At 32.7% G+C, this 14,155-nt stretch overlaps 1 long non-coding RNA gene across 1 annotated transcript; it reads left to right on the top strand.

The window, feature by feature from the left end:
- The first annotated feature begins 1,124 nt into the window (after nucleotides 1–1,124).
- Nucleotides 1,125–13,675, top strand: LOC122231721. Its single transcript, XR_006208959.1, has 3 exons — nucleotides 1,125–1,165; nucleotides 5,276–5,386; nucleotides 13,594–13,675. It is a non-coding gene; the product is annotated as an uncharacterized LOC122231721 (long non-coding RNA).
- The last annotated feature ends 480 nt before the right edge of the window (nucleotides 13,676–14,155 follow it).

Below are 14,155 nucleotides of genomic sequence, written 5' to 3'. Positions count from 1 at the left end.
TGTCTGTATAGTAGCCCAAAACTGAAGGAAAAATGAACACAGTAGAGTAGAAAATGCATCAATATGTGGATGATCTTACAAAGATATTTTTAAGTGAAAGAAGACATATGTACTTCTTACTTATATGAACTGTATCATTATACTTTTATTAAGTCCATACTATCTACAGTATGAGAAGTCAACATGGCAGTTATCTTGGAGAAGGCAATTAGTAAAGGGACGTGAGAACACTTCTGGAGTTCCAATGATATTGTTTCTTGTTTTGGTGCTAGTTAGAGAACTTTCCTTATTTTGCAAAAATCCATTGTGCTACAAACTTATACTTTGTGCTTTTTTAAAAAATTTTTCTTTTTTAAAAATTGCACTAAAAATCATTGGATTTCAAAAAGGGTCATGAAAGCTTGAGGTAAAATTGAGATTTAGTTTGGCTTTTGGAATTTTATTAGAATTATGTTATACCAAATATTTTTATTCTAATGGTCATAATGTTGTACTCTTCATCTAATATAATGATTGGATAGTAGAAGGCATACAATATAATGGATTCATTGTTTCAATAATGAAATTCTAAGGGAGTGAATTCAGAGCATATCATATGGAACAAAATTGAATTGTGCACCATTCAAGTTTGAGTGATCCTAACATTGTTCTCATTGTCTGTGTATGATTAGCAAGAAAGATGTGGAGGTAGCATCTTCTATAAGTACTTATTTGTTATTCATTTATGTTTTTTATACTTCCTTTGAAGTGCCCTCATGTTTGTCCTTAATTTTGCTCCAAAAGTGCCTTAGCTGTATATTTAAATACAGGTTGAGTGTAAGATGATTGACTAAAGTCTGTAAAATTGGTGAAAATGTATCAAAAAGAATGAATTTATTTTTCAAAGAATTTCTCCCTTATACATATGTTTTAATGTTTAAAAAAATGTTTATTTATTTTGAGAGAAAGAGAGAGTGCAAGCAGGGGTGGGGCGAGGGAGAGAGAGAAAACCCAAGCAGTGTCCACACTGTCAGCATAGAGGTTGATGTGGGGCTTGATCTCACAAACAGTGAGATTGTGACTGAGCTGAAATCAAGAGCTGGACACTTACCTGACTGAGCCACCTAGGCACCCCATCCCTTGTACACATTTTTGCCAGTCACCTGCCACTCTCCTGCTTTGGAAGGTACACTATATGTACTGTGTACAAACTAGTGTTTGTTTTCAAACTGTTACTCATCATTTGTATGAACTTTTTTTTTTATTGCTAATTGATATATTTTTCTACCTGTAAATATTGTGTATCTTGGGTTAGTTTGGACTGCATCATAATTTTTTCTCTTTACGATTAAAGGAATATATGTTTTCACATCATGACTTTCATATAGCAAGAGAGTTTTTAGGAATAAATTGAAGTGACTAAGCAAGATATGGCATGCATGATCTTCCAAGAACACCAGTAATTTTAATTACAAACAGAGAAATTGCTGCCTATGTTTTCTTTCAGGAATTTTATGGTTTCAGGTCTTATATTTAAATCTGCAACCTATTTTGAGGTTATTTTTGTGTGTGATATAGCAAAGTGGCGCAATTTCATTCTTTTGCATGTGGTTGTCCAGTTTTTCTCAGCACCATTTATTGAAAAGACTGTCTTTTCCCCATTCTATACCCTTGCTTCCTTTGACATAGATAAATTGACCATACATGTATATCAGTTTATTTCTGGGTAATCTATCCTGTTCTGTTGATCAGTGTGTCTGTTTTTGTGCCAGTACCATAAGGTTTTGATTACTATAGCTTTGTAGTGTATCTTGAAGTCTGGGAATGTGATACCTCCAGCTTTATTCTTCTTGCTAAAGATTTCTGGGGCTCTTTGGAATCTTTTGTGGTTCCATACAAAGTTTAGATGATTTGTTCTAGTTCTGTGAAAAATGGTATTCATATTTTGGTAAGTATTGTACTGAGTCTGTAGATTCCTTTGGATAGTGTGAACATTTTAATGATATTAATTCTTCTGATCCACAGCATGATCTTTCCACTTGTTTGTGTCATCATGAATTTCTTTCATAAATGTCCTATAGTTTTGAGAGTATAGGTCTTTCGTCTCCTTGGTTATTTTTGTTTTCCTAGGTATTTTCTTCTTTTTGGGACAATTATAAATGCGGTTTCTTTCTTGATTTCTCTTTCTGCTTCTTTATTATTAGTTTATATAAATATAATTCTGTATATTTATTTCGTGTCCTGAAATTTCAATGAATTCATTTAACAGCTTTAATAGCTTTTTGGTGCAATCTTTAAGGCTTTATATATATGTACATATATATATGTACATATATACATATATATACATACATACATATATACATACATATATATATATACACATACACACTATTGTGTCATCTGCAGATTGTGACAGTTCTCCCTTATCCATTTGGATGCCTTTGATTTCTTTGTCTTGTTTGATTGCTGTAGCTAGCACTTTCTGTACTACATTGAATAAAAGTGGTGAGAATCGACATTTCTGTCTTGTTTCTGATCTTAGGGGAAAAGTTTTCAGTTTTTCTCTAATGAGTATGATGTTAGTGGTGGGTTCTTCATAGATAGACTTTATCATGTGGATGTATATTCCCTCTAAACCTACTTTATTAAGAGTTTTTAAACATGAGCAAATGTTGTATTTTGTCAAATGCTTTTTCTGCATCTTTTGAGATGAGCATCTACTATTTTTAGTTTTGTGTTAACACACTAGTTATATTCTGTGACACATTTTGCCCCATGTAGTTTCAATAAAATTATAAAGTGATAGGCAGCTATCAAACAGTCATGTTTGAAGTTTTAAAAGGTGTGTCTAAGAGATTTTGGCTAACCACACAAATATAAAATAAAATTTGTACATCAGCTATAGTAAATTTTGGTAGAAATCAGAAAGTTTAATGTGGAAACTGAATCATGACACATGTGAATCTGATAGGACAGGGGAAGGTTAGCAGGAAAAAGAAAAAAAGAACTGAATATTTCTACTAATTCAAGTGTTAACTTCTAGATTTGCCGATGGCACATTGTTGATCAGAATCTTTAATGGTACTTGAAATATCATTTTTTTAATATATTACTAAAATGTTCATTGAATTGACAGGCAGAGAGAGAAACAAGGATAATTTACATAGAGGTAAAATTTATTCTTAAAATAAGTCACAAAACAACTTTGACGTATTTACTGAAATTCTTGACAGTACTAATTTAATGTTAGCCCTTTATCAAAACCTTAACAAAGAATGATATAGGTATATGTGAATAATAATACACAAATGTCCATATAAATCACATCACTAACATAATGAAAATTGGGCATATTGTTGGGTTAATGAGAATATACATTTTTGTTAATAAGTGAAGATGTGTATGCTTTTAAAATTTAGAATTGTCTAAAAGTTTTGAGGCAGGACTGAGTTTTTTTTCTCTTAGTTCTTATTTTAAAGATTAAAATTTCCCCTAAATAAACTAAACTAACATCATTATATCTCCTGGATCTGTAAGGGATTAAGTCTCCTTTGCCTCTTAATTTTTAAAAAAATGATTTAAACTTGACTTTGGTATAAAAATACAATTGTTAGAAGAAGATGCTGCAGAAAGTTCTTTGAACAAGATTAATGCAATTCTATATTTATTATTCTTGCCTTAAGCATAAAATCCAGAACTCTGAGATGACATGTACTATCTCAGAACACACTTTTTAATACATCTATTTTGAGTTATCTCAAAGTTTTCGAAGCATGAGTATTAAAGTAGGAATCTGATTCAAACTGGAAGTCTCAGAAGTAAGTATCCAAACCATTTTCTTAGAAGGCAAAGGTCAGAAGTGGTAGAGATGCACTTGGATTCAGCTCAGGATATCCCTTGAGCTTTTAAAGTAAATATTATTTAATTAAGAAAGTATTGGGCTCAGCATCCCAATATCATAGTAAAGTGCACTCTAGTTTGCAATTCCATTCCTCTTTTGAAACTTGCTTGGTGTAATTATTTTGCTTACTATCTCTTTTCTTGAGGGTAGTCAGATTTTTATTGTCTTTTCTTGTCTGGTATATTATGATATTTTTTTTTTTGGTTATAAGTGACAGATACTTCCATCAGACTAGGTTGTATTGAAAGAAAAAGACAAAAAGCAGAATTTACCAGAATATAGACCATCAGAATCAAATGTGAGGAAGTATAGTTCTTCCTTCAAAAAGGAATGAACGAAGAACTGGAATGGCGGAAAAGTATCTTGCCTCCCCAGTGCTATAAGCACTTCTACGTCTACTTTCCTGTGGACGTGTGCTCACTTCACTTTTACACATTGGCTTTCTCTGTGTTGGTGCTCTAGTTTTAGGGAAGCAGAGACTCTTATCACTACACAGAACCTCTTCATTCCAACTCTGAATGTAGACAGAATATGATCCAGTTTAGGTGAAGTGGCCACTATTAATCCAGTGGATTGTGGCCAAGGCTGATAAGGAAATGTACACTATTCATTCAACAGAAGTTTTAGGATAAGATTGAAGCAGGAGACATAGGGGCAGTGGATGTGGGTAATAAGGGAGAGCCCAGGGGTATGTCTAATAAGTAGTTTTAGGTAAAAGACACATAGATTCAACAGGTACACAGAAATAGAGCCTACATTTACAGTGACAGTGTTCAGTTGTCTGCAGAGGTTCATTTGAATGGTTCCTTGTGTACAAAATTTGCACTTGTAATGAAAAGTTACCCACATATGCAAACCTCATTCACATCAATAATCTTAAAGGTTTTCAATTATATGAATTTTATTATAAAATTATAATTTGCTTCTATAGAATTTGAGAGTACTAAATCCTGTAAACATAAATCCCCTAAGATCCTTTTAATCATTAACATATAAATGATATATATAAAGTAAATTTAAATATTTCTGAAATAATTAAGAAAAGATAGGCACATGGTCATTGGCAACAAAATATAATTGAAAGAATAAGCAAATGATGGAAATAACAAACTATTATATAGAGTAGGCTAGTTTGTTTGCATTTGTCTTTTATGGATGCTTTAAAGAATTCTTTTCAAGTTGAATCCAGAGGTGATGACATGGATCTCCCATGCTTTACTTGAGTGATTTTTTTCTTGTTTCCTAAGTGGAAGGAGAAGACCAAAAATCTAACATGTGTTTGTTCAGATCCCTCTTCACCTTCTGAGACAAGCCAAATACTGCCAGGTTCTCAGAAAGAGGCAAAATGTTGCCAAATGAGAATGTCTGCAAGATCTTGCTTTCTTATTTCAGCTGCTGGCCTTGAGGAAACAGCTCCAGTGGAAACTTCCATTGCCTATTGTATGATTTTCTCATTCTAAGGAAGCTGGTCAAAAGTGCACCCAGCCCTCAGTGATAACAAAGGTATGATAATAGTCTTTGGATGATTGGGAATTCATTGCAGATTATATCATTTTTCCCAGCTACTCAATTTAAATTTTGAATCAAGAAACAAAATGGTAAGTGTTCTTTCTTTTTCCCTTTTAACATTAAGTGGCCAGAACCACACATGCACGTTGATGGTTTCACCTTAAAATGCCATCAAAAAGCAAAAGGCTTCTGGCTCAGTAGTTGTTCAATGATGAGAGATTCTTCTCAAAAATTAAATTCAAAGTCCTAGTGACAGGAAAGAACGTGACTGTGTAAGGTAGTGTGTTTTTGTTTGTTTTCCTGACACCTGCAAATAATTCTGAATAACATTTTTTTTATCTAATTTAAATGAAGTACTTTATTCCTTTTTTAAATAAACGCATTTAGCACCTTAAAATATTATCTTGACCTCTAGTGACATAATTCATCAGCTCAACTGGTAAGTTAAGAATATGGAATAATTCAATGTATGATGTGTACTGCATCTTTAATATAACTATACATCAGCAAGTGAAGGAAATATGAGCAAAACTTTGGCTGCTTTGAAAAATTCAGTTCTACCATCTAGACAGTGAAAATCCCCTAAATCCTCTGCTTTGAAACATGAACAATCACTTGATGTTGTATGTAAGCAAATCTATCTTGACCAAATTCCTGTCTTCTTGATACCAACATCTTGTAGGGAGATACAAAAGATAAGGCCAGGTTTGTTTTATGATATGAGTACATCAGAAAAGGTGATCAAATGCAGGAGTGTTTAATGCATGAAAAAAGGAATTTCTAGAAAGCCCTACATGTAAATCATACAGGATCACCATTTGGAAGGTCAAACGAGCTTAATGAAAACGTCGTCCAAATCCTGTACTTTTACAGAGAAGGAAATTAAAAAGTGAAGGAATGGGGCAAATGACCCACCGTCATAGAACTTGCCCTTAGCCTAAAGTTTTGTTCTCTGTTTCGTATTCTTCTAATAAGTCCTGCCTCGGTCAAATATGTATAAAGATCTGGGCAAAGTCAAAGTACTAGCGTTCTGTAATCATCAGGTTCTTTTAAGTGTCTTAGATCTTGTGTCTTTCTTACTTTCTTCCAAGTGTGAATTATGATATTCTTGGGGCTCCTGGGTGGCTCAGTCGGTTAAGCGTCGGACTTCAGATCAGTCATGATCTCACAGTTGGTGAGTTCGAGCCCCGTTCGTTTCAGGCTCTGAGCTGTCAGCACAGAGCCAGGAGCCTGCTTTGAATTCTGTGTATCCCTGTCTCTCTGCCCCTTCCCCACTCACACTCTGTCTCCCTCTCTCAAAAATAAACAAACATTATAAAAAAAATTCAAAGAAGTAGTAAAACGCTTCTCTTCACGCTAAATCAAGGCTTCCAGTTAAAGTTGTTTCACTCTAATGTTATTTTCTGATATGAAGTCAGACTAACGGGATTTTGAAAAAAAAAAAAATTCAAGCTTGTTATTTAACTAGATACAATTTGTTTCCAAGAGGTTGTATATTACTGAGGCTTTACTTGACTTATTATTTTTCATGACCCTTGTTAATATTAAAGTAGAGCCCTGATGATCGTGGATAAACAAACACAACCACTCCCGAGCTATGTGAAAAGGACATTTGGTAAACAATCATCTTGACCTCATGGGGATACTTTAAACTTTTCTTTTAGTGAAGTGTTCATAGTTAACACCATTTTATCTTTCAGTGTCTACAGTACATATAACAGCTAAGTCAATAGACATTTATCTATTTCAGGCAAGCTAACATTGTAATACAATTAAATTTTCTAAGACATTTTCCCTGTGTTTGTTTTGTAAATTCATTTTAAATAGCCACATTATATTACTAAATCTGTGTTCATTTCTTTAAATTGAATCATTACATTGAAGCCACTAATGTAAAGGTACGTGGCTATTTGTTTGCAAGAGCTGTACATCGATTGTTTAAAAACCAAGTGTACATTAGATTAGACATTTGAATCCATTACAGAGATTTTATACCCCAATGATTTGTTTTAGAATAATCAATTAAAATTTTATTAACATCAGTGGCACTAGTTTTGATAGCTAAAAAAATATTCCTGAAATTCTTCAAACCTTCAAAAAATGTATATTTAGCACCTTCTAGAAAAAAAAAAAAAAAACCTATTGTGAAACTACCAGGCCTTTATATGGTATCCTATAAACCAGCCATATAGGTTGTCCCATTTTAATCGTTAATTGCCTTCAAATAAAAGCTCCTTCCAGATGTACCAAAGGAAACAGTAATCAAACCTAAGCCTCACCATCTCTAATATATGCTACTCCACTTGGATTTTTTTCCTTTGAATTCTTAATTAAAAAAGTCTTTTAATGAGAGGCAGCTTGAGTGTGAAGCTGTCAGTTCTACCCTTGTCCTTGATGCATACCAAAAAAAAAAAAAAAAAGGAGAGATTTCACTTTTAAAAGAAGCTCCACTTTCTTGAGACATTTGTATTCAAACAGGACTCTCTCTTTCTCCTTCTTTCTCCTGGGAGAACAGCTCTACTCTTCAAATGAAAAAGAAATAATAAAACACATCAGGAACAGCGGACCTCAGACCTAACGTTTCTCTCCTTGTCTTGGAATGTTATTTCCATATAGAAAGCTACTCTAATGGGACACTTGTAAATGGCAGGGAATTTAGCCCTTGTGGAGTCCTCTCCAGAAATTGGATTTTTGCTTAAGCAAACAGCAAACCATGCAGCGGGGGAAAAGCTATTTATTTGGCTGCCTGTTGAAGAGCCTTACAAAAATACAATTCAGTCTGTTCTGACCGTTGAGTCAATCAGCATACACTGGAAAACAAAATCCAGTTACTTGTATAAGGTATCAGACTAGCTCTTTCATGTAACAGTTAATCTCAAATACACTTTAATGATATTTTTCTTGATTACCCTTTTCTTAGGTATAACAGCTTTTCCAGTTTACTTTCACATTAAAGAAGGGTAAAAGGCTTATACAAGCCGCAGACTTCTACCCAGTCTTTTGGGGGATTATTTAGAATCTTTGCTGTTCAAATACAAGCAAATTTATACTAAGGAAAGTTAATCTTCAGTTTACGACATTTAATAATGTCATTCAAAACACCTTATGACAACGCGTTTACCTTCTTAAATCAGATTTAGATTCTAAAAGGTTCTTATGATTTATAGGAAAAATGTTTCATAATTTTCTCATTTGCTTCATAACTTATGTATCAGACATCCTTCTACACACACTGATGCTTTTCTTCCTTAAGCAAGTAACCCCCACCTTAAAATATATATAAATACATGTCTTCTAATGTCTCCAAAGTGCCATTCTAAAGGATAAGAGGAGATATCTTTTATTGAACAGATCTTCTTTTAGGGATAAGATCAAGGTAATTCTTACAAGGAATCAGACCCACTAATTTAAGCTTTGTGAAAATTCGCTTAGACTTGCTGACATTTTCATGTGTCCTTTGCAGTAAGTAGAGTTTCTTTCACTCTATTTCTCAGAAACAGCTTTTCTACACCAAAAACAATTTCCATCTTTCTACTAACAAGTTTTATAGTTAAATATCAATGAAGAAAATGAATAATCTCCTTGCGTTTTTCTTCTTCTCACCTCCCAAACTATGAAAACTTGATATTTTACTGAGACCAGCATTCTGTACCCTGAGAGAAAGTATAGAACAATGACAGCTTTTTAGTCAAATATATCCATGATTTAGGAAGGTGGAAGAGCCTGCTCTCTCCCATAATTCCAGAAATGATTCCGTCAGGCAGAGATCTTTGTTAGCGAGAAGTGTTAGAACCCAAATGATTTAGAAGTAGTGTGACTCAGCATTACCTAAGCATTATTATGGGGGGGTTTGCCAGGGAGATACTTAGTCTAAACTTGTTTGATTATATTATATGCTAAACAAGTTGTATTTTTAAACATTTTTTTTAATGTTTATTTATTTATTTATTTTTTTTGAGAGGGACAGACAGAGCACAAGTAAGGAGGGGCAGAGAGAGATGGACATATAGAATCTAAAGCAGACTCCAGTCTCTGAGCTGTCAGCACAGAGCCCAACACCGGGCTCAAACTTCTGAACCGACTTCCTCAGCCAAAGTCGGACACTTAACCAACTGAGCCACCCAGGCACCCATAAACAAGTTTTATATAGTTGATATCATTGAAGAACATTTAAAAAAATAAGTTATGTAGACATTTTATAGTTCATAGTATTTATTCATTTGGAAAATTCATATATTTTCCATTGAAGTGGTTGTATATGTTTATAGTAAATATGTATGAACAGAAAAAGGTATGCATTGGAATATACATTTACATAATATTATGGCAAGAGTCACAGTTTGAATTGAATTAGCAGGAGGAAAACATTCAGTCTACTTATTTCTCTCTGCCATAAGAAATAAATTATATCAAGCCTACACTTTCACATAATAAGGAAAAATAAATTTAAAAAATTATCTTGTTAACTGACATTTCCAAATTCAAATATTCTGTTCCAAATTATATGGAATGCAATAAGAAGTATTATCCTTGTTTTTGAAGTTGTAATCTTATTTCTGAGATAAAATATAAAACCAACAGTTGATTTTAGAAAAATGATATGGTACAAAGCAATACATGCACATTTGTTTAGAAATTTTTATTTGGTTTTGGATTTATATTTGTTCATAGAGATATTTAAAATTACAAAACAGTATAAGGAAGAAAATTGAAATCACATATAATCCCACTTCTCTAATCATAAAAAATATGCTAATTAAAACAAAACAAAACAAATGCCTCTACATGCCCCTTAGAATGGCTGAACTAAACTAAACTAAACTGAGATAAAATAAAAAAGAATAAAAAAGACAAAAAATAAATGTCAAATTTTGACGAGGATGTAAAGAAACAAGAATCCTGCTGGTGGTAGTATAAATTGGTGAAAAACACTTTGAAAACTTGTTAGCAGTATTTAGTAAAGCTGATCATAGCCATACTCTATGGTTCTACGCATCCACTCCTAAAACTATGCCCAACAGAAATATATATATATATATATATGGATATATATATATATATATATATATATATATATATATATATATATACATATATGACATGTAACATTGAGAATGTCCTCCTCTGTAAGACATGAACATTGAGAATCTTCATAGCAGCACTATCAGTAATAACTAAAACTGGAAACTACCCAAATGTTCATCAACAGTAGAATTGATATAAATGTACTATGGTGCATTCACAGAATGAAATACAATAAAGCAATGAAAATGCTTTATTGAAAATTTCATACCCCAACATGGATACATTTCATGAGCATGATATTTAGCCGAAGTCCCAGACAAAAGAGTAATATCACACTGTTCCATTTGTATGAAATTTGAAAACAGGTAAAACTAATTTATAGTGTTAGAGGTCATGATAGTAACTCCTTATTTTCTGATGTACAGCCTGGGAGAAGTCTAAGTTGGTTTCAGGGATTTCATCAAATTCTATGCTTAGGGTAGGGGAATTTTCTTAATGTGATAATATTTACAAAAGAAAATCACATATACTCAAATAACAATATGCTTTGATATATTTATTAGCAGCCATTTAAAATGCTTAAAAATTGGAATTTTTAACATAAAATTTGGAATCATAACATGTGCATTTTTTTTTGAATTTAGCACTGTAATGTATATCTATTTTTTGAGGGTAGTGACTTCTAATGGTTATATAGTGTCCAATTGTATAAATTAAAATAACTTAAAATATTTTTTCTCTTTCTGAATAGTTTGCTGTTCATTTAAAAAAAAAAAAAATTTTAACATTTATTTATTTTTGAGACCGAGAGAGAGAGAGCATGAACAGGGGAGGGTCAGAGAAAGAGGGAGACACAGAATCTGAAACAGGCCCCAGGCTCTGAGCTGTCAGCACAGAGCCTGACGCGGGGCTCAAACCCACGGACCATGAGATCATGACCTGAGCTGAAGTCGGACGCTTAACCGACTGAGCCACCCAGGAGCCCCTGCTGTTCATTTTTAATAGCATAAATAATGGTGCAACAAATGTCCTCTGTATTGCTTATTTTCTTCAGTATGTAATCTAAATAGCGTTCTTTGACTAAGTCAAAGAACATTATCATAATTTGAACTTTGATAAATTTATTAAATTGCTTTCAAAAAAAGTTTATGCTTTTTATGCTTCCATCAACTGATGGGAACAAAATAACAAAGTTTAACAATCTTTGTCAAGTGGGCAAAATAATCTCATTTTTATTTTTATTTTATTTTTTTTTTTAATTTTTTTTTTCAACGTTTTTTATTTATTTTTGGGACAGAGAGAGACAGATCATGAACGGGGGAGGGGCAGAGAGAGAGGGAGACACAGAATCCGAAGCAGGCTCCAGGCTCTGAGTTGTCAGCCCAGAGCCTGACGCGGGGCTCGAACTCACGGACTGTGAGATCGTGACCTGGCTGAAGTCGGACGCTTAACTGACTGCGCCACCCAGGCGCCCAATCTCATTTTTAAATTAGAATAATTTTTATATTCATACAGTTTAATTTTTTTAATATATTTTTGAGTAATTGTGTTTTCTGTAGTTAATTTTGATGTATGATCCATTTCCATTATAGGTAAGGAACTTATTATCTTTTTTTGCTTATCTTTTTTTCTTTTCTTGTTCTAAAACCATTCTTTATCAGTTATAATAGCACTTTGTTTATTTCACATATTCTTTCATATTGCTTAGTACCTTATCATTTTGTGTATTTTTGTCAAAAAAGAAGTTTGAAATGTATATTTAAAAATGTTACTGAATTATCTTTTAAAACTTTTTAAGTTTATTTTGACATGTTCAATAGTTTTAAAACTTACAGTAATAACCCAATTACATGTTACTTGAATTAAGGTATTTTTGATACTTAGTTGTCAAACAGTAGTAGTTTATTTAATGAAAGAATTGATTCTTTTAAAATAATGAGCTAAGAGCCTCATCATAATTTTATATAGGAGCATATATAGTTCCTAATCAAAAGTAAGAAGCTGGGTTTAAGTAGACATTATAAATAATTTTTGAAATAATATTTAAGGTTTAAAAGCACATTTTACCGATTAGTTAAGCCTATCACAAGATAATTGAATTTGCTATGTCATATTCTTCAGTTTGTCTTTACTCATATTTGGAACGTGTTACTCAGAATTGTAAATAATAATCCATGTTTGGTCTCTGACTTTAGGCATGTCTAGATCCTAGTTTAAAACAATGCCATCAGGAATCCCCGTCTTATCAACTCCCACTTTGTCTTTCCTTTATGTTGGCATGATTCTCTGGCAAGTTCTTCCCTTAGGCTACTAAGATAGCTATCAGAAGATCCAGACTTATATTCCTACAGCTGAGCAACCTCAGTAGAAAAAGAGTCTTCTTCTCAACAGTTCTAGCAAAAATCTTAGAGATGGTTTGATTCATCCATCAGTGCTATTTTCCTGAGTGTACCAATCCCTGTGCCTGCAGGGAGTCAAGTTTTCTCATTGTCTGCCCTGAATCACATGCTCATATCCAGGAGTCAGACGTCAAGCATCAGATAGGGGGTCTAAGGGTTGAGCAAACTGGTTCCTTAATGGAAAACCATGGTGCTTTTAGGTGGAGAGTGAATATATTTGGTGCATGCAAAAAAAAGAGAGAGAAAGAGAGAGAGAAGTTCCCTACAAATATATATATATATATATATATATTTGCATGTAATCCACATATATATATGAGTAGTCATTATAGGCTCTCTGACCAACCGTTTATTTCATGGCAGATTCTTCATGTTTTAGAAACTATCCTTATATAAAATGTTTTTAAAATTGCCTATCTGCCAACAATCGTATATATGTATACAGTTGTTAGTAATTAATATATTAATTATGTTACATGTATTACATTAATTACAATATTAATATATTACAGTTGTTTATTAATACATCAAAGTGCCGGAATTACATTTACTGATTAAGTGTCATCATTAGATTGGATCTATCATTCTCACGATTTTAGACCTTCCATATTAAGATCATATACAAATGTTGCATAGTCAGTATTGGGTTAATGTCCTTATGTAACTCATTTAGAAATGTTGTCTGGTGCCAGGATAAGTTCAAATAGACTTAGAAGTGAAGTTATACATCAGGACCCTAGATAAATTTCTCCAGGTTGTTACCTATCCTTTTTTCAGGACACTTAAGATAAGGATTTAGTACCAACTGTGAATCTAATTACATCATTAACCAAGCATGCCTCTCAGTCATCTTCTGTAAGTATACAGAACTGTATTGTTAAATGCCTTCTTAACTCCATGTATACTGTGTTTACCTTATTTTCTATAAGTCTAGTTCCTTTACCAAAAAATATAATAAACCAGTCATGGCACAAGCATTTTGGTATTGCATACTATTCTTTGCTTTTCTAAATATTCATGCATTGTGCTGTTTGACATCTTCACAGTCATTTACAAGCTCTCTGACCAACCGTTTATTTCATGTCAGATTCTTCATGTTTTAGAAACTATCCTTACAGAAAATGTTTTTAAAATGGCCTATCTTCCAGAAATCACATTTATAAGTTCTTTCAAGACCCTGGAATACAATTCATCTGTATCTGAACTCATTTAGATAGACTTAAAAATAATTTATCCACTTAATTGGGCTTCAGTTATTACTCTACATTTCCCAGTCTGAATATCATTTTCTTGACAAATATATTGAATAAAAATAGTGCAAGACTGTATTATACCATTT

Source organism: Panthera tigris, chromosome A1, assembly GCF_018350195.1.
Source record: "Panthera tigris isolate Pti1 chromosome A1, P.tigris_Pti1_mat1.1, whole genome shotgun sequence".
In the NCBI taxonomy this organism is placed as follows: Eukaryota; Metazoa; Chordata; class Mammalia; order Carnivora; family Felidae; genus Panthera; species Panthera tigris.
The sequence above is the reverse complement of the archived record's forward strand: the minus strand, read 5'-3'. Positions and strand labels throughout refer to the sequence as shown.